The sequence below is a fragment of the Hyperoodon ampullatus genome (assembly GCF_949752795.1).
Source record: "Hyperoodon ampullatus genome assembly, chromosome: 3".
In the NCBI taxonomy this organism is placed as follows: Eukaryota; Metazoa; Chordata; class Mammalia; order Artiodactyla; family Ziphiidae; genus Hyperoodon; species Hyperoodon ampullatus.
Window position 1 is genome coordinate 49,068,713 of NC_136916.1, and position 23,968 is coordinate 49,092,680.

At 43.0% G+C, this 23,968-nt stretch overlaps 1 protein-coding gene across 2 annotated transcripts in view; it reads left to right on the forward strand.

The window, feature by feature from the left end:
* The window catches only part of LIPC (lipase C, hepatic type), a gene marked incomplete at both ends in the record, with an annotated part of 174,462 nt that overhangs the window by 112,817 nt on the left and 37,677 nt on the right, over positions 1–23,968 (forward strand). The window lies entirely within an intron of this gene.

Genomic DNA, 23,968 nt, shown 5'->3' on the forward strand with positions numbered 1-23,968 from the left:
CTCTCACAAGTATGGGCATGAGGCTGTAATCTTCATCTGGCCATCACCTATCAGTGCTTTTTAATTTTTTTATACACTCTATTTTTTAGAGCACCTTTAGTATATGTGCTGCCGAAGCGAGCACTAGAGCACCTTTAGGTTACAGCAAAATTGAGCAGAAAGTATGGAGAGTTCCCATGTACCTCCTGTCCCCACACACGCACAACCTCCCCGATGATCAGCATCCTCCATATACATACAGATATATGTATAACTGATGCACTTTGCTGCACACCTGAAAGTAACACAACATTCTAAATCAACTATAGTCCAATAAAAAATTAAGTTTTAAAAAATCCTCCACCAGAACAGTACATTTGTTACAGCTGGTGAACCTGCATGACACATCATCACCCAAAGTCCATAGTTTACATTAAGGTTCATTCTTGGTGTACTACACTGAGTTTTGACAAATGTATAATGACATGCATCCACAATTATAGTATCATACAGAGTAGTTTCACTGCCCTAAAAATCCTCTGTGCCCCACCTATTCATCCCTCCCTCCCCCCAGCCCTAATAACCAATGGTCTTTTCACTGTGTCTATAGTTTTGCAAGCAGTGCTTTTTCTTTCCTGCTGACACTGAGCTAGGCCTCTGGCTGTTTTTAAGATTTTCTCTTTATCCCTGATTTTAAGCAATTTGATTATGCTGTGCCTTGGCATAGTTTTTTTCATGTTTCTTGTGCTTGAGGTTCACTGAGCTTCTTACATCTATGTGTTTATAGTTTTCGTCAGATTTAGACATTTTTCTGCCATTATTTCTTCAAGCATTTTTTCTGTCCCCTCTCTTCTTCCTTGGAATCTCCAATTACATGAATATAAGACCACTTAAAATTGCCCACAACTCCCTAAAGTACTGTTCATTTATTTTCAGTCTTTTTTTTCCTCTCTGTGTTTCATTTTGGATAGTTTCTATTGCTAGGCCTTCAAGTCCACTAATCTCTTCTGCAATGTCTAATCTGTTATTAATCCCACACGATGTATTATTCATCTCAGACATTATTTTCAATCTCTAGAAGTTCAAAGTATATTTTTTTATATCTTCCACATTTCTTCTCACCATGCTTACATTTTCTTCTACCTTCTTGGACATATGAAATATAGTTATAGCAACTGTTTTAACATTGGGTTTTTCTCATTACAGGTTGTATTTTCCTGCTTCTTTGCATGCCTGACAATTTTTGATGGGAGAAGTATGAAATTTACCTTGTTGGTGCTGGATATTCTTGTATTAAATATTCTTTAGCTTTGTTCTGGGATGCAGTTAAACTACTTTAGAGCAATTTAATCTTTTTGAGGCATGCTTTAAAACTGTTGGTTGAGACCGGAGCAACCTTTAGTCTAGGGCTAATTTACCCTACTCTGGAAGTGATAACCTTTTGAATAATCTAGTCAATGCCTTATGTTTACAAGGTTTTTTCACTCTGCTGGTGGAAACACAAACTCTTTGCAGCCCTATGTGAGTGCCAGAGGGTTGTTCCCCTTGCTCCTTTCTGCTCATTCTTTCCCCAGCCTCAGGTAGATTCCTCTCATGCCTGTGCTAATCTCTATCAGCTGAAGACTAAAGGGAGGCAGTTCTCTAGAGCTCTCTCTCTTCTGTAAACTCAAGCTGCCTTGGAATTGACTCCCAACTTTCTCTCCTCCTCCACTGGGAGGGGCCTGTGGGCTGGAAACTCTAGGTTGCAAAGTGCTAGAGCTTTCCTCATTCATTTCTCCTCTCGAATTCACTGTCCTGTACTGCTTACTACTGAGTGTTTAAAAACTATTTCATATATTTTGCCCAGTTGTTTATGGTGAGAAGATCAATCTGAATTCTTATTCCATCTGATGCCGAAAGCTCAGCTTCTCTGTACACCAGTGCCAAATCGAATCTCATAGACAGAGTTTTGGGTGAAGTAGAAAAGAATAGCTTTATTACTTTGCCAGGCAAAGGGGGACCCAGTGGGCTCCTGCCTCGAAAAACTATGTATCCCCAACTTGGAGAGGGTAGTGAGAAGTGTTATAGTAATGGTTCAAAGAGGGTATGATCAGCTTGTGGACATTCTTCTGATGGGTTGGTGGTGAGGTAAGTAGGAGTCAGCATCATCAACCTTCAGGTCTAACTAGTCTGGGGTCTGCATGCTTGTGGGCAGCACACCATCATTAATCGTTAACTTCTCCCACCTGGAGGGGTGTTTCAGTATCTGCAAAACAGCTCAAAGGTATTCTTGTGCGTATCCCTTGATGGGGAATCAGGACCCTGCCCCAAGGCTGCACTATTGTTTCTCTCAACTGTTGGTTTCTCCCTTGTCTCGCATCCCCTCCCTTCTTTAATTAACAACTGCTTGAATCTGCCCTTGGAACTCAAGGAAGGTCATGGAGGCTGAATGAAGCCTAGTTCCTGTAATCAAAGAAATGGGGGACACAGAGAGACTTTTGTCCACAGGAGCCCCATAGGGCCCTGCTCGGTATCACATCATGTCTGGCAGCAGAAGTCCTTTGGTATGCACTTTTGAATACTAGAATTTGGGGTGGCTTTCTTAGACGCACTCAACCCATCTCAACCCTGTATTAAAATTCTAAACAACACTGCTGATGTTATTAATAATTACAATATGATGCCAAAATACCCATGTCCCACACCATCCTTTACCACATTGTCTCCTTTCAACACCGTATTTAAGTAGAATTGTTTACTACCTCATCCTCTTACTCATAAAACAAAGTCCTCCAGTGTTTTAATACCTAACATTTCTTTGGCACAAGATTTGCACAGCACCAGGCCTCTTACCCCTTGCTCTCTGAGGGTTGTACCCCTCTCTACATTACGTGGCATAGCACACTAAGCTGAACAATATGACAATCAAACAAGCATCGTCATAACATTCCTCATCCTCACCCAGAAGGGCCTATAGCCCTCAGCCTCTCACGTAACAAAATCAAATCCAAGATTCAACCCTAAAAATACCTTGCTCTTTTGAAGCAAACCGCTTTGGAAGTCTCACAAGATTTTCAAAGAGCATTTCCAGACTGCAAGTTCCAGTGTTGAGAACTGCAGCCTTACAGAATTGCAGGGATGTTTGAAGCCCTGCCCATAGTTCCAGGAAACACCCTTTGTATATGAGCTCCTTTCTCACACACATGTGAGAATGAGGCTATGACCCTGGAAACTGAACACAGGAAAATAGAAACCCTGCTGAAAATATCCCTGCACTGACATTAGACACAAAAACACCCATAGGCTTGATTTGCTGTCACAGTCCAATACAATAATAACATGTAAGCATTTCAAAACGATACCATTGACATTCTCACTTGATCCTGACAAATCTGTAAGTAGGAGAGGCAGGCAGTACAGTTCTTAGCAAAAGATGAGGGAAATGAGCCTCACAGAAGTTACATGATGTGAACAAGGTCAGATGGCTACTTGGTGGCAGAGTAAGACCTTGAACTTCTAGGGTCTTCTAACTCTAGGTCAAGAACTCTTCCCATTATGCCCTGCTTCTTCTCTTCCTGTATCAGAAAACAACCTCCAGATTTCGTGTGGATCCTAGACCAGGGCTTCTCCACAGCAGCTCCATTGTCATTTGGGGCTGGATAATTCTTTTTAGATGTGAGGGTGGGGGCCGTCCTGTGCCTGTAGGATATTTAGTAGCACCCCTGGCCTCCACTCACTAGATGCCAGTAGCATCTCCCCACCCCTATGCTTGGCAACCAAAAATCTCTCTAAATGCTACCATTTTGTCTAATGTGCTCAGTGGGGGAGGAGGGGAAGAGGAGACAAATAAAGCACCCCTCAGCTGAAAACCACTGTCTTGATGATGCTTAAGAATGCTGCCCACATGTTTGAGGGGGTGGCAGGGACAAAGTTTATTCCGTAAAAGGAGAGACACAAAACCAAAAGAGGAACTTGCGCTTATGCCAGTGAGTCGGGACCTGAAACCCAGCAGTGAGGGACTGAGAATTGTACAGCACCTGGGAGTTATCTAAAAGGTTCTCTTCTTGGCCACACCCTGAAGTTACCTTTTTGTGTTCTCACTCCCCTCCGCTTGAGGCTCAGCCAACTCTGAGTAACCCAAACTACTTTCCAAGGAGACATTTGCAGGAGGCAACACAGAATTAGTTAACCTGACCAGAGGCAGTATGGCACAGTAGTCAAGCACAGGCTCTGTTCATGCAATACCGTGGATGAACCACACATACTATTGAGTGGAGCCAGGCACCAAAAAAAGCACATGCTGTATGAACCCACTTATGTGAAGTGCAAGAACAGGCAAAACTAATCTCTGATGATGGAAGCCAGAACAGTGATTACGTCTGTGGTGGTATTACCTGGAGATGGGTTTCAGGGAACCATCTGGGAATGGAAATGTTCTATCTTGCTCTAGGTGGTGGCTACATAGGTTGTAAACAGAGGTAGAAACTCAAAGCTCTACATTTAAAATTTGTGCACCTTACTATGCATGAATTATACTTCAGATAAATAAATAAGCTTTATCACCTCCATAAAGAATATCCACTCTGGAGCCAAACTGCCTGGGTTTGAGGAGGACTCTCCTACCTCAGAGTGATTTGTGAGAGGTTAGTGAACTGCGTGGGGCACAGGAAGTACACAGTGAGTATTAGCATCATTACAATTAAAGGGACCACACTTCTAACCAACCAGGCAAATCTACGGATTAGGAGAGGTGCTTCTGAGCCCCTCTGTGGTCCCCTCCGCCCACCCTGCCACTACACTAAACACAGAGTAGTCCATGTGGTTGAGACATGACAACTCAATTAATCCCCCTCCTTCGTAAGTACCTCCACCCCAGTCAACAAGACAGGCATATCTGCCATTATTCTGTCTTGTTTAGCTCCCCGCCAAATTCTCTTGGGAAGCCTGCTTAGGAGCTGCCCGTTTGCAGAGCTCTTCATCAATAGACTGAATATTTACAGGACACAGCCATTCTGATCAGTTTCTTTCACTGGAGACTGGGGTATTATACTGTGTCTCCTTCTGAGTTATTCTTGGCAGGAGCAGCCCTCGCTCTTATTATCCATTTCTTTACGTTTTAAGGCCTCGCATAAGAAGAACTAGAGTGAAACATATGAAATGAGGAACAGATGGGATCGCTCTGTACCTTTCCCCCAACTGTTTCTCAGTGGATTTACCACGGTATCCTCGGTGCTGTTTGTTCCTTGCTATCTTTTATTCTTTTCTTTGGAAATTGGCTCAGTCAGTAGGAAATAAACAAACAGGAGAGTGTGTAGAAAGAGCATTCGCTGATGTGTCAGGAAACTTGGATTCTAGATCCATTATCCAGATATGCGACTGATTTACATGTGTTTTAACCTTTCTGCACCAGAGTTTTTGTTTTGTTTTAATCTGTTAAATGAGTGATTGGTCTAGATTTGTGGTTTATGAACATATGTCAGCCATGGAAGCCCTCCTACAAACAAGATTTCCAGCAAAAAAAAAAAAAACACACACAAAAAACCATTAAAACCTGAAAGCAGTGTTGAGTTAAAACAGAGATGGACATCAGGAACCTGCCCTCAACTTCTACATCCCCTCGCATCCTCACAGCAGCCCCCAAAGTACCTCCACAGGTACTTTGCTAGTTTTTAATGGGAAACATCTTGGGCTTGGGATCCTAGGAACGCAATTTAAAAACCATTAAATTTTATCTTTTTTTAAAACGTCATTTCCCAGCCAGCTACAATACTGTTCTACAGTGCCCCCATTTCTATTAATTCCACAAATGTTAATCAACAGACCCTCTTTACTTTAATAAAACCCATAAGTAAAACCCTATATGACAAGTCTGCATGGAAAAACCTCGAAGGAAATACACCAAAAAAGTAAGGACAGTGGTCATTTCTGGGAGATGAGACCATCACAGCAATGACTCCAACAGGATGTTTTGTAGTTCTAACTTTCTGGCATCACCACCCATAACCAGCATCTGAGAAGAGCCTTGTACCTCTCTGTTGGGCTGCACCCCGCAGGCCTGCAGGTCCTGGAGCGACACCCGCACCGTGTACAGCATACGGCAGACAAGACAGCGATCTTTGCTACTCAGGAGAAAAGGAGGCTACCATTTATAGGGGGAATTGACTTCAGGTTGGCTCATCAGTTACCAGGGAAACCAGGACTGGGGCATGTTCCTCACAGCCCCTCAGGTTAACAACCATCATGAGGCAGATGTTTCCCTTTAAAAACTAGCAGGTGGGAGCTGTTCTGGCCTCAGGATTAGAACAATCACTAGCTGGGGCAGTGGGCAAGCGCATTCATGTGACAGGGTGTAGGTGAAGCAGGCACTCGTCGAGCAGGGGATGTACAGAGAGTAAGACAACAGCCATCTTGAGTGGCCTGACCCTACAGTCTCACAGTGCCCAGCCTGTGTCCCACCACGAGGCCTTGCCTTCATTAGCACAGCCAGCACTGGCCTACCAGACACAGATGAATGTGCGTGCCGCTCTGCAGGATACAGGCACGATGGAAAACAGTCCTCAAACAGGATTTCCTCAAGTGTGTCCCATGAGATATCAGTCCCAGAAATGCTTGGCCACTAAAAGGAATGGTGAGGGCAACAGGGGCAGCCTACCCCTACCCCAAAGTATGGTTGACCCTTAAACGACACCGGTTTGAACTAGATGGGTTTGAACTGTGCAGGTCCACTTATATGTGGATTTTTTTCAATAAATATAGTACCTGTACTTTCATTTTACAGATCTTTGAATTAACTAAGTGTAGGGGAAAGTTTGTGTTCAATTAGACGTCATACTATGTGGAATCAAAAGAACTAGAGTTTGAGTCCTGATTCTATCCAAACTGTTTCAGCTTCCTGCCCTTGTGAGTCATTTATCTACCCCTTTGTTTTTGAGGCAGAGACAGCAGTATGCAGATTTTCCGCTGCACAGGGCGTTGGTACCCCAAGTCCCCAGGTTGTTCAAAGGTCAACTGTAATCGAGTTTGAGAACCACTGCATATCATTTGTCCCTACTAGAGATTAAATGCACAGTAAGTAGCATCTTAACGTCTCTGGCCAGCAGGAAGCCTGATTAATGTTGCTTAATACAACATGTCCCAAATTTATTCTACTACAAAACTCTTTTTCCCTGCAAACCCCTATTAATAGCTCATCAAATTCCCATATGAGAACAGGCTTCACAAAGGCAGTTTTTAAAAACTGAATTGTAAGGCTTGAAATTAGGAATTACAAAAGAGGAAGGGAAGAGAGGGAAAGAGACTGGTACAGGGTCTGGAGAACTTCAAGTTGAAGACAAAACAAAGGACCATCTATGATTACAAAGAATGTCCGGAACTTCCTTCTTATCTACAAGTGCCTTTTCTCCAGCTCATTCCTAGAGAGTAAACAGAGGTGGGGATTACTGTGTTAGTAGTTTAACAGCTCATGACCACTAGAAGGGGACTGTTGGTATTAGAAGTGACATAGTGTGGAGTCCCTGCCTTTACCCTCCTCTTTCTCTCACTATTGGCTGACTGTGTCACATCTTTCCCTAGGAAGAGCAGAAAAATTAAATAATCCTGATAGTTCAATTCAGCAAACACCCATCTCTGCAGCAGTCTTGTTAACACAAGTGCCAGGAGCATGCAGAGGCCTAAGGCACGTACCACTCAGAGCCAGTCATGAAGTCAGCCAGGAGACAAAGAATCCCTCCCTCAGGGTCTGCACGGTGGTCTGGGGAGCACACAGAAGGGGCCCCTCTCCTGACTAGTTGTCAGAAGTTTCCTAAAGCCTCAACCCTAGGCACATGTTCTCATTCCTTCCAAAGTGAGGGCTGAGGCATAGGAAGGGGAGCAAGAACTCCCAGCAGAGGGAACTGTGAGAGCAAAGTCATGAAGGCAGGAGAAAGCAGGGTTGCTCGGGGCCTCCAAGCAACTCGCACTGGGGCAGAGTGTTTGGCAGGATAGAGAAGGATGGAAGTGCCAGGAAGCAATCACATGTGTTAGTGCTGCAGTGAGTGGTAGTTGCTGATGGTAGGAGGGCAAAAAAGAAGAGGGAGGAGTGGGAGATGACTTGGGGGGGGTGGTCTCAAGTGCCTGGAAGAAGAGGAATGTGGGAGCAGGATGAGGAAGTCAGCAAAAGCTGGTTGGAGGTAGGAGGTGGAAAGACAAGTGCAGTCCTCGACAAGTTGAGCAGGGTATATAAGAAGTCCAAGTACTGATGGTGATTATAGTAGTGATGATGATGATGATGATGATGATGATGATGATGATGATGATGACAACGAAGACGACTGTGAACTCTCTCTCTACCTCCTTTCTCTACTGGCTGTGGGAGTTGTCGGGGGAAGCAGGAGAAGACAATGATCAGAAAAGAGAGTTGTTGTATCTTCTTTAGGGAACACCTGGGGGCAGGTAGAGCTGATGAGAGCATCTCCATCCATCCCTGTCACTTTTCCCCTGCCCCTCATTCATCCTTCTGCAGGATGACATACTGGGCTGTTCCAGCTGGGTCCTGCACCACCACCCCTAGCACCCCGGTGGTCCATATCCAAGATATCACCTCACCACTCTCCTCCCTCCCCATGACTTGCCTAGGACTGGCCCTAGTGGCCTGACCCCAGCCCCTTATGGTGTGATTCCACCCTCCTTCTTCTGGCAGGTATGGTCCAGAGTGGCCACCACCTGTGCTTCCTCCACCCCCCAACTCCCAAGAAGCCTGGGATGAGCCATCTCCTTGCATATTCAGAGAACCAGTAACACTACGTACAAAACAAAGGCATACTGAAACAGAATAGCAGGACACCCTCCTCTGAGGATGCATTATCTTGAGGGTAGATGTTGAATTCCAGTAACACATTGCCTGGGATGTTTTCAAATCCAGATACACTGGTGCCTTGTTCCAGCCTCAAGCTGGGCAAAGGCCTGGGGCTCACCTCCAGCCTCCGACAGGCTCTGGCTGCTGCCCCTGCTCAATCCTGGCGGGCAGCAGTTAACAGGCCAGTCTTGCAGTCCCAGCGCTGCAGGCAGCGAGCTCTACTGACTCCAACCTCAGGCTTCCACTTGCGCAATTCTGTTTTTTTATGCTTCTGCTCCTTCCTGCTGACCTCTCTGAATGTCACTTCTTTTTGCCAAGACCTCGGCCATTAGCACATCCCAGACCCTTCTTCACTGATTTCGTGGTTCTGTGTCTACTTACAGGGCCCACCCCATTGCCACCCACATCTGCGATGGCACGCAGAAGCTGCCTGTTTTAAAAACTTTCCAACTTCCTCCAGAGTTCAATTTCTTCCAAAGAGCCTGGCACATCTTAGCTGCCAGTGTAAAGTGCGAGTTCCCAGAGATGCCAATGGCACTTTCCAACATTCGTCACTTTTGACACATCTAAAATATCCTTGCTCCCAACACTCCAGGAGCACCAGCCCAGATGGACTGGCTGCTAGGGAAGCGTCAGTCTCTGAAAGGCCTCGACAGGCCCTGGGAAGAAGCTTCCTGACTGAGACGCACATGCTTTCCTCTCCCTCCCCCCACCCCTTCCAAAGCTGAGCCAGCTGAGTCCCCTGGGTACCAGCACATCCCTCTCTGCCTGGCTTTCAAATGCTAGGTAGGCTTCTTTCCATAGAGTTCCTCACACCTGGGCTCCCCATGACCCTAAGCACTTTGCCATCTGCTGGGCCCAATTCTGCCAGAGAGGAAGCTGCCTACTTGGGAAGCTCCCTGTGGGATCACTTTTACTCTTTCAGGCCCCTGAGGACCCCATGGGAAGGAACCTAACCCCCTGACTTGTTCAACAGCTGAAGTTAAGGGCCCCTGAGGCCAAGGTCAGTGAAGGCGTATATGTGTGGGCTTATCTCTGGGCTCTTAATTCTGCTCCATTGGTCTACATATCTAATTTTATGCCAACACCATATAGTTTTGATTACTATATGTTTATAATATAGTTTGAAATCAGGACGTGTGATACCTCAAGCTTTGTTCTTTCTCAAGTTTGCTTTGGCTATTCAGGGTCTTTTGTGGTTCTACATGAGTTTTAGGATTTTTTTCTATTTCTGTGGGAAATGCCTTGGGTATTTTGATAGGGGTTGCATTGAAGAACAAGATTGGGTTTTGTTTTGTTTTGTTTTCCCCAAACAGTTCATTGTTAGTGTATACAAAGGCAACTGAACTGTGTATATTGATTTTGTATCTTGAAACTTTACTGAATTCATTTATTAAGTCTAACAGTTTTTGGTGGAGTCTTTAGGATTTTCTATATACAAGATCATGTCATCAGCAAACATAGATAATTTCACTTCTTCCTTTCTGACTTGGATGCCTTTTATTTCTTTTCCTTGCCTATCTAGCAAGGACTTCCAGTATTACGTTTTGGTTTTTTGTTGTTGTTGACAAAATGGATAATAATAATGAAGAGCTTGGCCTTTAGGATCTACAGCCCAAACATATAATTGATACATTATATTTTTTATGACTCTTTCTTTTTATATACAGCAGGTTCTTATTAGTTATCTATTTCATACATATTAGGGTATACATGTCAATCCCAATCTCCCAATTCATCCCACCACCACCCCCACCCTGGCTTTCCTCCCTTGGTTTCCATACGTTTGTTCTCTACATCTGTGTCTCTATTTCTGCCTTGCAGACCAGTTCATCTGTACCATTTTTCCAAATTCCACATATATGCATTAATATACGATATTTGTTTTTCTCTTTCTGACTTACTTCACTCTGTATGACAGTCTCTAGATCTATCCATGTCTCTACAAATGACCCAGTTTTGTTCCTTTTTATGGCTGAGTAATATTCTATTGTATATATGTACCACATCTTCTTTATCCATTCATCTGTCGATAGGCATTTAGGTTGCTTCCATGACATGGCTATTGTAAATAGTGCTGCAGTGAACATTGGGGTGCATGTGTCTTTTTGAATTATGGTTTTCTCTGGGTATGCCCAGTAATGGGATTGCTGGGTCATGTGGTAATTCTATTTTTAGTTTTTTAAGGAACCTCCATACTGTTCTTCAAAGTGGCTGTATCAATTTACATTCCCACCAACAGTGCAAGAGGGTTGCCTTTTCTCCACACCCTCTGCAACATTTGTTCTTTGTAGATTTTCTGATGATGCCCATTCTAACTGGTGTGAGGTGATACCTCACTGTAGCTTTGATTTGCATTTCTCTAATAATTAATGATGTTGAGCAGCTTTTCATGTGCCTTTTGGCCATCTGTATGTCTTCTTTGGAGAAATGTTTATTTAGGTCTTCTGCCCACTTTTTTTTTTTTTTTTTTTGCTGTACGTGGGCCTCTCACTGTTGTGGCCTCTCCCGTTGCAGAGCACAGGCTCCGGACGCGCAGGCTCAGTGGCCATGGCTCACGGGCCCAGCCGCTCTGCAGCATGTGGGATCCTCCTGGACCGGGGCACAAACCCGCGTCCCCTACATCAGCAGGTGGACTCTCAACCACTGCGCCACCAGGGAAGCCCCCATCTGCCCACTTTTTGATTGGGTTGTTTCTTTTTTTAATATTGCGCTGCATGAGCTGTTTGTATATTTTGGAGATTAATCCTTTGTCCATTGATTTGTTTGCAAATATTTTCTCCCATTCTGAGGGTTGTCTTTTCATCTTGTTTATAGTTTCCTTTGATTTGCAAAAGCTTTTAAGTTTCATTAGGTCCCATTTGTTTATTTTTGATTTATTTCCATTACTCTAGGAGGTGAGTCAAAAAAGTTATTGCTGTGATTTATGTCAAAGAATGTTCTTCCTATGTTTTCCTCTAAGAGTTTTATAGTGTCCGGTCTTACATTTAGGTCTCTAATCCATTTTGAGTTTATTTTTGTGTATGGTGTTAGGGATTGTTCTAATTTCATTCTTTTACATGTAGCTGTCCAGTTTTCCCAGCACCACTTATCGAAGAGACTGTCTTTTCACCATTGTATATCCTTGCCTCCTTTGTCATAGATTAGTTGACCATAGGTGCGTGGGTTTATCTCTGGGCTTTCTATCCTGTTCCATTGATCTATATTTCTGTTTTTGTGCCAGTACCATATTGTCTTGATTACTGAAGCTTTGTAGTATAGTCTGAAGTTGAATAGTCTGATTCCTCCAGCTCCGTTTTTTTCCGTCAAGATTACTTTGGCTATTCGGGGTCTTTTGTGTCTCCATACAAATTTTAAGATTTTTTTGTTCTAGTTCTGTAAAAAATGCCATTGGTAATTTGACAGGGATTGCACTGAATCTGTAGATTGCTTTGGGTAGTATAGTCATTTTCACAATATTGATTCTTCCAATCCAAGAACATCTGTCTGTTCTTCCAATCCAACTCCATCTGTTTGTGTCATCTTTGATTTTTTATCCGTGTCTTATAGTTTTCTGAGTACAAGTCTTTTACCTCCTTAGGTAGGTTTATTCCTAGGTATTTTATTATTTTTGTTGCAGTGGTGAATGGGATTGTTTCCTTAATTTCTCTTTCTGATCTTTCCTTGTCAGTGTATAGGAATGCAGGAGATTTCTGTGCATTGATTTTGTATCCTGCAACTTTACCAAATTCATTGATTAGCTCAAGTAGTTTTCTGGTGGCATTTTTAGGATTATCTATGTATAGTATCATGTCATCTACAAACAGTGACAGTTTTACTTCTTCTTTTCCAATTTGTATTCCTTTTATTTCTTTTTCTTCTCTGATTGCCATGGCTAGGACTTCCAAAACTATGTTGAATAATAGTGGCACGAGTGGACAACCTTGCCTTGTTCCTGATCTTAGAAGAAATGCTTTCAGTTTTTCACCATTGAGAATGATGTTAGCTGTGGGTTTGTCAAATATGGCCTTTACTATGTTGAGGTAGGTTCCCTCTATGCCCACTTTCTGTAGAGTTCTTTTATAAATGGGTGTTGAATTTTGTCAAAAGTTTTTCTGCATCTGTTGAGATGATCATATGCTTTTTATTATTCAGTTCATTAATATGGTGTATCACATTGATAGATTTGCATATATTGAAGAATCCTTGCATCCCTGTCGTAAATCCCACTTGATCATGGTGTATGATCCTTTTAATGTGTTGTTGGATTCTGTTTGCTAGTATTTTGTTGAGGTTTTTTGCATCTATATTCATCAGTGATATTGGTCTGTAATTTTCTTTTTTTGTAGTATCTTTGTCTGGTTTTGGCATCAGGATGATGGTGGCCCCATAGAATGAGTTTGGGAGTGTTCCTTCCTCTGGAAGAGTTTGAGAAGGATGGGTGTTAGCTCTTCTCTAAATGTTTGATAGAATTCACCTGTGAAGTCATCTGGTCCCGGACTTTTGTTTGTTGGAAGATTTTTAATCACAGTTTCAATTTCATTACTTGTGATTGGTCTGTTCACGTTTTCTATTTCTTCCTGGTTCAGTCTTGGAAGGTTATACCTTTCTAAGAATTTGTCCATTTCTTCCAGATTGTCCATTTTATTGGCATAGAGGTGCTTGTAGTAGTCTCTTATGATGCTTTGTATTTCTGCAGTGTCCATTGTAACTTCTCCTTTTTCATTTCTAATTTTATTGATTTGAGTCCTCTCCCTTTTTTTCTTAATGAGTCTGGCTAAAGGTTTATCAATTTTGTTTATCTTCTCAAAGCACTAGCTTTTAGTCTTATTGATCTTTACTATTGTTTTCTTTGTTTCTATTTCATTTATTTCTGCCCTGATCTTTATGATTTCTTTCCTTCTACTAACTTTGGGTTTTGCTTATTTTTCTATCTCTAGTTCCTTTAGGTGTATGATTAGATTGTTTATTTGAGATTTTTCTTGTTTCTTGAGTTAGGATTGTATTGCTATAAACTTCCCTCTTAGAACTGCTTTCGTTGCATCTCACAGGTTTTCAATTGCCGTGTTTTCATTGTCATTTGTCTCTAGGTATTTTTTGATTTCTTCAGCGATCTCTTGGTTATTTAGTAACGTATTGTTTAACCTCCATGTGTTTGTGTTTTTTTTCCCTGTAACTGATTTCTAATCTCATAGCGTTGTGGTCGGAAAAGCTGCTTGATATGATTTCAATTTTCTTAAATTTGCTGAGGCTTGATTTGTGACCCAAGATGTGATCTATCCTGGAGACTATTCCATGCGCACTTGAGAAGAACGTGTAATCTTCTGTTTTCGGATGGAATGTCCTATAAATATCAATTAATTCTATCTGGCCTATTGTGTCATTTAAAGCTTGTGTCTCCTTATTAATTTTCTGTCGGGATGATCTGTCTATTGGTGTAAGTGAGGTGTTAAAGTCCCCCACTATATTGTGTTACTGTCGATTTCCTCTTTTATAGCTGTTAGCATTTGCCTTATGTATTGAGGTGCTCCTATGTTGGGTGCATGTATATTTATAATTGTTACATCTTCTTCTTGCATTGATCCCTTGATCACTATGTAGTGTCCTTCCTTGTCTCTTGTAACATTATTTTAACATCTATTTTATCTGATATGAATATTGCTACTCCAGCTTTCTTTTGATTTCCATTTGCATGGAATATCTTATTCCATCCCCTCACTTTCAGTCTGTATGTGTCCCTATGTCTGAAGTGGGTCTCTTGTAGACAGCATATATATGGGTCTTGTTTTTGTATCGATTCAGTGAGTCTGTGTCTTTTGCTTGGAGCATTTAATCCATTAACATTTTTTTAAATTTATTTATTTATTTTTGGCTGCATTGGGTCTTCATTGCTGTGCACGGGCTTCCTCTAATTGTGGTGAACATGGGCTACTCTTTCATTGCGGCGTGCAGGCTTCTCAATGTGGCGGCTACTCTTGTTGCAGAGCATAGGCGTGCAAGTTTCAGTAGTTGTGGCTCATGGGCTCTAGAGCACAGGCTAAGTAGTTGTGGCACACAGGCTTTGTTGCTCCGCAGCATGTGGGATCTTCCCTGACCAGGGCTCAAACCCATGTCCCCTGTATCGGCAGGTGGATTCTTAACAACTCCGCCACCAGGTAAGCCCCTAATCCATTCACGTTTAAGGCAATTATTGATATGTATGTTCCTATTACCATTTTCTTAATTGTTTAGTGTTTGTTTTTTTAGGTCATTTTCTTCTCTTCTGTTTCCCAGTTAGAAAAGTTCCTTTAGCATTTGTTATAGAGCTGGTTTGGTGGTGCTGAATTCTCTTAGCTTTTGCTTGTCTGTAAAGGTTTTAATTTCTCCATCGAATCTGAATGAGATCCTTTCCAGGTAGAGTAATCTTGCTTGTAGGTTCTTCCCTTTCATCACTTTAAATATATCATGCCACTCCCTGCTGGCTTGTAGAGTTTCTGCTGAGAAATCAGAAACTGTTAACCTTATGGGAGTTCCCTTGTATGTTGTCATTTTCCCCTTGTTGCTTTTAATAATTTTTCTTTAATTTTTGTCAATTTGATTACTGTGTGTTTTGGCGTGTTTCTCCTTGGGTTTATCCTGCCTGGGACTCTCTGAGCTTCCTGGTCTTGGGTGGCTATTTCCTTTCCCATGTTAGGGAAGTTTTCGACTATAATCTCTCCAAATATTTTCTCAGGTCCTTTCTCTCTCTCTCTTCTCCTTCTGGGACCCCTATAATGCAAATGTTGGTGTGTTTAAGGTTGTCCCAGAGGTCTTTTAGGCTATCTTCATTTCTTTTCATTCTTTTTTCTTTGTTCTGTTCCAAGGCTGTGATTTCCACCATTCTGCCTTCCAGGTCACTTATCCGTTCTTCTGTCTCAGTTACTCTGCTATTGATTCTTTCTAATGTATTTTTCATTTCAGTTATTGTATTGTTCACCTCTGTTTGTTCTCTAATTCTTCTAGGTCTTTGTTAAACATTTCTTGCATCTTCTCGATCTTTGCCTCCATTCTTTTTCCAAGGTCCCGGATCATCTTCACTATTATTATTCTGAATTCTTTTTCTGGAAGGTTGCCTATCTCCACTTCATTTAGTTGCTTTTCTGGGGTTTTATCTTGTTCCTTCATCTGGTACATAGTCCTCTGCCTTTTCATTTTGTCTGTCTTTCTGTGAATGTGGTTTTTGTTCCACAGGCTGAAGGATTATAGCTCTTCTTGCTTCTGCTGTCTCTCAAGTATTATGTTGAATAAGAGTGGTAAGAGTGGGCATTCTGCTTGTTCCTTCTCTTAGAGGGAAAGCTTTCAACCTTTCACCACTGACTATGATGTTAGCTGTGGATTTGTCACACACCACCTTTATTATGTTGAGGTGTGTTTCTTCTATACCCAATTGTTGAGAGTTTTTAATCGTGAAATGATGTTGAATTCTGTCAAATGCTGTTTCTGAATCTACTGAGATGATCATATGATTTGTGTCTTTCTATTATTGTAGTGTATCAATTGATTTGCATATGTGGAACCATCCTTGAATTCCAGTGATAATTCCCCTTTGATCATAATGTATTATCCTTTGAATGTGCTGTTGAATTTGGTTTGCTAAGACTTTGTTAAGAATTTTTGCATCTAAGCTCATATTCTTAACCACTAGACAAGTTATTCTCAGGATGATCTGCCATCTTAGAAAAATGCAGATTCCCATGCCTCCCGGATCTACTGAATCAGCTGCTCTGGGCATGGTGCCCAGGGGTCTGCATCTTAAACACAAGGATATGTGAGAACCACTGCCCTCAAATGTAGAAGATTAGGTAAAACAGGGGATCCTGGAAGGGCAAGTATTCATTTAGCAGTGGTTTAAGGACAGAACCCTGGCTGGGAATGTCTTATAGTCAGAGTTTTATTTCCCCATTGACCTGTGGCCTGGTTTGGCTCTTGGAACTGCCTGATTCAGCTCCTGGGGCTGCCTAATTCAAATGGCATTCCTGGAGCACCCCTCTTGGTTGAGGCAGCCTAGTAAGCTCCAGAGCTACTGCATAAGATTGATAGATTCTTAACTACCCAAAAGAGCTTGGACAAATGGGAGAGAGGAGGCTGAAGTCCTCATTCTGAAGAGGGCCCTCCTTTTCCTGACACAAAGGCAAAATGCTATTGCCAAGACATGTGATGTACTACCTAAAAGAGGTACACAGAATTCACAGAAAGGTGCTAGATAGGCAGGCTGACAAAGACCTTGGTGGGTCAGTACCAGAAAGTATCTGGAAGGAACTATGTTGGGTCAAGACATGAGGTGGAAGAGATCTTAGGTAAGTTTTGAAGGGAAGGGGAAGTGAGGTATTGAATGCCAAGCTCTGTGTTAGACATTTCACCAAGTTTCACCTGATTCTCACAACAATCGTATGAGATGGATATTCATTTGTGCAATTTAAGAGAAGGCAATTGAGGCTCCCAGAGATTAAGTGAGCTTCCCAAATTCACATAGCTCATAACTAATAGAGAATCAAATACAGAGCCGACTGGCTCCAAAGCCAGTGCCCTTTCCATTACACTATTCTGCCTCTCCCATTGCTTCCAGAAATGGCACAGAAATTTTTAAGAGACATGTTCATGGTCTGAATGGGGCAAGCACTAATCATCTGTGCCTCCAGACATAAGAAGTGAAGGGAGGACATTGATCCAGAAGAATATCTTAGAGAAAGTGGAACAAGGGTAAAAGCACATGCCCAGAAAAGTTTTACAGCTTCAGAACCTAGGCATATGGAGAGATAGGTAGAGAAATGGGATTCTGGTACTAGTTTGATTTGTTTAGCCAACTGTTGACCTTTGGCAAGTCACTGAACCACTCCTTATTTCTCCATCAGGAAATGAACATGCAGAGAATGGGAACAGTTGTGGTGCAGACCCCAGGGCTGGGGAATCTCAAAAGAGATGAGGGCTACCAAGGGTGTCAGGAAAGCTGAAGGGCCCAGGGTACAGGCTGCAGCCATGACCTCAAGCTCCAGAGGCGGCATACTGATCACACATGAGCTCATTCTACTCCCACATTCCATAGTCCTTCCCTCCCCTCAGGACCAGCCTTTGATTGGAATCCCCAGGATTATCTGGGGAACTGGTAATACTACCCACCAGTGGGGTACCCTGGCTGCCTTCACACCAGCCACTCTATGGCTGGGTAGTTGCCTCTCCTATTCTTCAACCAAGAAACACTTGCAATCGTCTATTTAGCAATCGTCTATTTACTTGCTTCCAAGTGACCATGAACTTCTTGAAAGCACAGTCTGTCTTCTTTACTGTTGTATCCACTACATTAAGCACAATCCCGTCCACATAGTACGTGCTCACTACATATATGGTGGAATGAATGAATGGGAGCATGTGCATCCTCACCCTCTAAGATGTAAGATCTAAGGGGGCCCAATGACCTGCCCTCTCAACCCCAGGTTACAACCCAAGGAAGCCCCAGGGAGGCTCAGTAGTTGGGTGGGCTAGGACCATTCCCTCACAAGGCAGCCCCTAAACTCCTGCCCTAGAGATCCTATCCCAAGTGCTTCAGCTCACATTCCCCCACTCACAGTTTACTTTTGCCTTAAAGAGCAACACTGGAGCTGTTTGGCCAAGTTCATGCTTAATGCATTCCTCATACTGCAAGTGTTTCTCTTTGCAAAGCATCAGGCTCAGATTCCAGTGCAGGAGAGGGCAGCATTCCTGTGGGAACAGAGCCAGGAGTACCCAGGTCGCAGCTGCTCTCTCACTTTTCTTTTTGCCTGATCAGCTCTGGCCTCAAAAACACTTCTCTCTGGCATCTTTTATTTACTGAAAGTCAGAGATAGAACGGTCTTAGGACTCACACATCTCAGAACTGGAGGGACCCTGGAATCTTCTCCCGACCTCTTGGTTTTCCAGAGGTAGAAACTGAGACCCAGCTGGTGTGGGGAAAAAGCCAGGTCTAGAAGCTTGATCCAGCTGACTCAGAAAAGCTGAGGACATCTCATGTACCACCATGGAGACCTCACAGCTGGCTGGTCCAATGTCCTCATTTTCCAGATGAGGAAACTGAGGCCTAGAAAGTTAAATGACTTGCTCAAGGTCAACACGGATGAGTTAATGAGAAACCAGGACCTACGGAGATCTGCCAACACACAAACACACATAGTCCACCAATAGCTAAATATGAGTGAGATAGTTCTGAGTGTCTAAAGCCACATTGTATATACAAGCAGATACAGCAGACCCAAACAAGAACGTGCTCAGTTGCTTACCTCTTGTGGAATGCCTTCAAGTCAGTCTCTGAGTTCTCTTCTAAGTCACCATAAGTGCAATTCAACACAGCCACACTCTAGACCATGGGAATGCAACTGTGAGAAGACTGATTTCAGGGACCTCATGGTCAGTGAGCCTCTCGTGGGGTGCTGAATACCTGGCAAAGGAGATTTATGGGTCAGTCCTGGTGGGTGACTTTAACTTCCTGGTCTGAAAAAGAGCCACTCTCAGAATGAGGCTACTCAACTACTTCCTGTGTGACCTCGGTCCAGACACTTACCTTCTCTGAGACCCAGTTTCATTGGGGATAGCACCTACTCACAGAGGTGTTATGAGGATGGGATAAAACACAGAATTCCAAGTTACTAGCAAAAAGTAAGTGATAACCACATAAAGAGTCCTTTAATCAGCCTTACCAATTCCTCCAGCACCCCCTCATCACCTTTAATGAAAGCTTTTGGGTTTTATGGATTCTCTGGGTTGGTAATAATTATGACTACACCTGTGGGGGACTTACTTGTAAGATTGCTTCAACTCCCATGTCAGCAAAATGATCCCACCATTTAACCAAGCAATCCCACACCAGGTAATTCATGCTCATGGAAATAATCCTCTGAAAAGAAGAGCTCTCTGTGTGAAGTTCATTGAAGCTCTGTTAAGAAAGGTGAAAAATTAAAAACACAGTGCTTGTCCCAGATAGGGAAATGGGTACATAAATTCCAAAGCATTCCCTCAATGGAATATTACTTAGCCTTTAAAAATGATGAGTATGGGCTTCCTTGGTGGCGCAGTGGTTGAGAGTCCGCCTGCCGATGCAGGGGACACGGGTTCGTGCCCTGGTCCGGGAAGATCCCACATGCCGTGGAGCAGCTGGGCCCGTGAGCTATGGCTGCTGAGCCTGCGCGTCCGGAGCCTGTGCTCCGCAACGGGAGAGGCCACAACAGTGAGAGGCCCGCGTACCGCAAAAAAAAAAAAAAAATGATGAGTATGAACACTGCAGGGCTATGGAAAGATGTTTGTTACGTAATGTGAAATTTAAAAAATCAAAAAGCAGTTATATCTGCACAGTTACATGAAAAATATATTTGCTTCTGGATACAGAATAGAAGCACAGGAAAATAAAAAGTCAATCCATTAGGGTGATGAGAATGTGAGTCTATATTTTAAAACTTGTTTTTTGCTGTTACTCCATTTTGTGCAACAAATACATTTTTTAAAGAATAGGGAAGCAAATTCAATACATGCTCCAGAAACAATTTAGCTGAAGGCAAGTTTCATTTGTGGGAAAATACCTGGCATGGAGTTGGTACTCAGGAAGTGAGTAAAGAGAATGAATGAGTAAATAAGTGAAGAAGCGAGTGAACAGAGCGCCAAAGCTGTGCCATTGGGAGGCCAAATTAGACAAGAAGAAGTTCTGTTCTCTTTTCCCACTTAAGCTACTGGCTCTAGGTCTGTTTGGAAAAGCCATCCTGGGTCTGCTCTTCCTGTGGAGCTGAGAATAAGAGGATAGATGAAGCACTGCACATCTGAGCAGGCTCAAAGGAAGATAAAGTATGCACAAGGCTTAGCAGAGTGTCAGGCACATAGCAAACACCCAGCAAATGTTGACCACCGTTATGACCATCAGTAGTGGATAGAAGCAGAACCAGTCTAGTAGAGACCACCTGGGTCTCCATGAAAGAGAAGTGTTATCTTGGGAGGAGGCTGGACTGGGGCAGAAGCCCAGTATTCAAATCTCCTCTTTGTTCTTAACTAGCTGTGTGAGCTTAGATAAGTGAGTTTGCCTCTCTGAGTCTCAGCTTCCTCATCTTTAAATACCAGAATAATTTATTGAGATATTATTTTGCATTTATTTTCCCACCAGCACCATTCCTTAGTTTAGAGGTATTTTCAGGACTCAGAAGCAGAAGCCACTTGAATCTAACATATGTTCCTATCTTTTGTAAAAGCCTAAATTCACCAAAAAGATAATTCTAGGTATCCCCAAAAGGAGATGAGAAAGAGAGAGGATGCTTAACTCCCTGACTGGGAGAGGATAGGGGCTGGTATGTCCCGAAGCAGCAAGAACCCAGCCAGAGTTTCCATGACACTCCTAAAGGAGGAGGTGGTGTGGTGCCCTCCTGCCTTAAAGGGCTTCCCATCCCTTAAGTACAACCCCAAAGAGTGGAATTTCTGAGGACTGTATAAAATGGGACTGAGCTCCTTAGCAGGTGGACCTGATATAAAAAATAATCAGTACAGAGAGATCTTTGCACAAAGTTGGGAAAAAAGAACTCCACCAAAACTGCGCAGGATGGGGACTCAATGCCCCATTTAAGCTGATAAAAGAAAATAAAGAAATGTGCTACTTGTCACTCACTTGAGTTTTGTGAACTAAGATCTCACTCAGTGGTGAGCTTGTTTTTTAACTGATGCTCTTTCAAAAACAAACAAACAACTTGATATTTAGCCAATTTCCATGGTGTAAATACTCCTATATGGCCAATTTCAAACTACCAACATTAAATTACTGAACATGGAGAGTTGAGAAGAAGTGCACACAATTGGCTCTTCTGAGCCGGCTCCCACATACACCACTGAGATTAACACATTATGAGCTTTCTATGTCTAGGGCGCTCTCAAAGATTTTTCTCAGCACTAGGATTCCAGTACAGTAGGTTAAGGCTAATTCATAATGGTTAAAGCCATTCACTTTATCAAGTGTAGTCTGCTGATTTTATTTATGTTGAAATATGGCCTAGTGGAACTGCTGACATTTCTACTTTTGAAGAACACCCCTCCCCCAAAATGAGCCATCCCCTTTGTCAATAAATAAATATAAATGTTCCCAACTGAATCTATTCCTTCCTTTGATTAAGTGGTCTTGTGACTAAGAACAGACCATGCATCATCACTAAGGGTTACTAAGAGGAAGTCCATATATCATTCCTTCAAGTTGTTTTAAAACAATATATTTTAACCTATAACTCATAATAATCCTAAAGGTAAGATTAGGACTATAAGATTACTTCTGTAACATAGGACTAACTACTGCTAGTCCCATTTTATAAGTGAGGTACAGAGAGGTTAAGTAACTAACCCAAGGCTACACAGCTAGTAAGTAGCAGAGCTGGGATTCAGTCTAGGTAATCTGAGTCCAGAGCATAGGCTGCTAAACTCTCCACAGCACTATGTCTCCCTGTGTAGTAACAAGCCACGTACAGGATGTGGTCTCATCTTGGGTCTCTTCCATCCATGAGGCCAGATTAGAAAGCAGTCAGCAACCTCTCTCCTTTCCTCACCTAGGTATAAGGTACCCAATTCATCTTCTGGCAGCTGATTGTGGATGAGGGAGTGGGCCCCATTTTTCTCTTACAGGCACAAGTACTGCCAATAATAAAGCAACTGTTTCTCCCAGTGTGCTTGTCTCCACGAGGTGGTAGCTCTGGGCTGTAGTAGGACAGTGTTCCTAGAGCCCTTGACTGTGATACCATCTGACAATGCCCTAACCTCATAATTAGAGTGAAGGTCCTTTGCCCCCGCCCCTCCTTCTGTTCCTTGGAAGCCTCACTTGGCAACTGTATAGGTCATGTCAGAGACAGGGCAGTGAGGGATAAGGGAAAATGAAACTTAAAGTCAGGAGCTGGACAGTCGTCAACATTCAAATAAAATTTTGAAACAAGAATGCTGTTGAGTTAATTTTTCTATCAAAATAACTCTTGGCAACTCTCAAACCAAGACTTTATGCCAAGATCCACCATTCCAAGAGCTGTTGAAGAACCTGTGATTGTCCAGCTCCTGGGCAGCTAGCTTCCCCTGGCCTGACTCTGGTCAGATGCCAGCATCACAGCCCTCTTAGCTGTGTAAGAATTCTCCTGGAGTTACCTCTGGTGAGGGAAGGAAAAACCTCTGGTCTGAAGATGAGGCTGACAATTCTGACAGGTGTTGGAGGGGTTGTGGGACTTGTGGTTTTATTACTCTGGTCACCTCTGTTGTTTGGGGGCATTTCCCATCGACAAGAGGATGTCCCAGCAGCTGTCTTCTGAGACTCAAGATGCGTTTCCTATGTGACAACCAGGGGCCTTACTTGATGGGATCAGCCTTTATAAGACACAGAATGTGAGTCCTCTGAGCTTTACCTCAGTGACAGGAACAGAGTCCCAAAACATGACAGGAACAGAGTCCCAAAACATGGCAGGAACGTGGGTTGGGACTCCTGTCCTCCAGCAGAGTAGGAAGATGCTGGCTTGGATGTTAGGAGAGCTGAGTGCTTTTGATTCTGCCATTAACTAGATGCATGGTTTGGGACAGGTCTGTTGGCCTCTCTGGGTCCCAGTTTCATCTGTAAAATAAGGAAGTTGGACTAGATCATTATTACCAATAAGGTCCCTGGTGCTTATGGAATAATGGTTGGGGGTGGGAGAACGGCTTCACCAAGCTATTTTCAAACAAATTACAAAGGGAGATTGTACCACACAATGTCATTTCTTTGCTTTTCACTGTAATTCTACTTATTTGGTGTGGTAACACTGATTCTCTCCAGAGGACTGGAATAGTAGATTGATGGTGTTATCTATATCCTTACTAAATAAGAAAAGGAAAATGAGAAACTCCTCAATAACTGAGGTTGCTTGAGATGCACAGAAAGAGAATTAAAAGCAGGCAGTAAATGCTGTATCACGTGGTCTCCCAGTCCCTTTCCTCTCTAACCCTCTCTGACCAGATGATTTGGGTTCCCAAGTATGGACCCCCTAGGTGCCTCTAGTCATCCCTGCCCCAAAGGAACCTGGAAGGGCCTTGCAGGTATGCCAGGTCTCCCTGAGGTCCTGGAGGGCTGGGCTCATCCCAGACTGATCCAATAATTTGGTTCAAAGTCAGAGCTGGAGCTCTCCCTGCCAACTGACCTCAACCCCAGAGGACTCAGAAACATCTTGTCCTCTCAGGCCAGCC